This window comes from Lactuca virosa, chromosome 3, assembly GCF_052849685.1.
Source record: "Lactuca virosa cultivar CGN04683 chromosome 3, Lactuca_virosa_CGN04683_v6, whole genome shotgun sequence".
In the NCBI taxonomy this organism is placed as follows: Eukaryota; Viridiplantae; Streptophyta; class Magnoliopsida; order Asterales; family Asteraceae; genus Lactuca; species Lactuca virosa.
The window spans coordinates 151132621-151134655 of record NC_136428.1 but is presented as its reverse complement, the minus strand read 5'-3'; the positions used below and the strand labels follow the sequence as shown (position 1 = coordinate 151134655).

Here is a 2035-nt window from a genome sequence, read left to right as displayed (position 1 = left end):
TACTCAATTAAATTTTTTAGAACCATAGCTAGTTTTGCTAATTCCTAAGATTTGGAAGTTGGAACCGCTCACCAGATCGGTTGGAACTGATTTTGATTCCATATACCCAATTTATAACATTTTTATAAAAAAAAGTTTCATTAAAAAGATCAGATCTAAATCTATAGAATGTTTCATTATTAAATCTAATAATTTCAAAATTATAAAAAAAATATAATAAATAATGAATTAAAGAAAAAAACTAAAACCAATAATGAAATTATAAAAACGAAATGTAGAATTAAATAATGGTATATACACTAAAAAGTAAGAGATATTACATATGAATTGATCAGTTCATTACAATTTAATATTAACTAGTAGGTAAGCCCAGGATGAATCCCGAGATGGTTTTTTTTTCTTATTAGGACAATGAAGTAGCAACAACATGAAAGACTAAAATGAAAAATAAAAAATATTACCTCTTCAGTTTATGTATAAACTTATAACTAACTAACTAAACATTTTAAACTTCTTCATTTCTTATTTTAGATAGTATTGCTTCACCATCCAATTTTGCTTTCACTTTTCAATCTCTCTATCGAATCAAAGCGTTCAATCCAAAGGGATCAGACTTTTCCTTATTGCTTGATCCAGGCATAGCGTTTGAGGAAGAATGATTTTTTGTGTGACAATCAGATTCCATCATTTGTAACCTCTAAGCAGTTTCTTCTATGTCAACATCTTTTGTTGCTATAAGAAGATTTGAGATAACGTCTTTGATCCATCCACAAGCTTTTTAAAAGTGAAGACATAAAACCATGAAACAGTAAGAAACATAAAGTTTTGATTAAGAATTCAAAAAGAGCATACCACAAAACTATCATGAGTGAAGAGATTATTTGCCATCTCCGCTCTTATAGTCTAAAGACTCAATTGCTTCTTCGCTTCTGAGTGAAGATCTACAATTCAAAATGATCATATATTTACATAAGTCTCCAAATCTTCATGTAGACCTTTCATAATCACAAGCTCCACCTCCATATTCAAATTGTAGACAATTGTTTTTAGGTATTTTCAAAATTGCATTGGCAAACTTCAACTTATCGTCAATATTCTCATGTGTCTGCCTCATTGAACCAAAACAACAACATATAATCACTGTTAAAGCCCGTTGACAGAAAAAAAAAATTCCAAATTGATTCAACAACTGAAATAGAACTGTTAATCAAGCTTAAATAGATATTAAATTATCAAAAGCATCGACTATATCGATTTAGGGGGTCAACTTTGGAGAAGTCGAATTTCAGATCAGATTGGGGTAAAACAGTCGATTTTTTATTTTGGTTTTTGGGGAAACAATGAATGAATTTCGAGAGTGACAAGGGAACAGTTCCGAGATAAAGGTAGTATGACTAAATGTAGGCAAATTGCAGCTGATACAGGGTGAAGAGTTTAGGGCCGAAGTGTACCTGATTCAGTTTGCCGGGTATGCCGGAGGCCCTTTGAAGATGGTTGTTGTTGGCCTCGATTGGCCGATGATGGTAGTGATGAGGTGAAAGGAGGTGGTGGTGGGACGCGTTGGTTCGTAAGAGAGATATAGTGAATCAAAAACCTTTGATTATGAAGAAATCTGATTTTGATTAAAATATTAAATTGAATTGCGAACATATAGAAAAAAGAAGGTGGTGGATGCATATGATTACACTCATCTTCGATCTCTATTTGTTTCTTTCACAGTGGAAATAAAAACCCATACGATCTAAAGAAGAACAAAAGATGAAGATGTTTGATGGGATCGGTTCCAATGACCGACGCGTGTGAGGATAGATGAGCGGGAAACCCGAACTGTTCTGCAATGTAAATTAAATATGTATATTAATAACTTTAACTAATTTAATTATATGCCTATGCTTCCATCAACCTAGCAACTTGTTAATTAACTAAAAATATCTAACCATACTAACTCATCAAATAATAAAAAACAAAATACGATAATGATTATTAAGAATAATCTATTAAATTTATTAGAATATAAAGAAGTTTTCTTTTTAAA

General features: G+C 31.2%; 1 long non-coding RNA gene across 1 annotated transcript; it reads right to left on the bottom strand.

Moving 5' to 3' along the window:
• Positions 1 to 280: 280 nt before the first annotated feature.
• On the bottom strand, positions 281 to 1822 carry LOC145162677 (uncharacterized). Its single transcript, XR_013739241.1, has 3 exons — positions 1452 to 1822; positions 853 to 1105; positions 281 to 774 (listed from the first exon to the last, which is right to left on the bottom strand). It is a non-coding gene; the product is annotated as an uncharacterized LOC145162677 (long non-coding RNA).
• Positions 1823 to 2035: the final 213 nt, after the last annotated feature.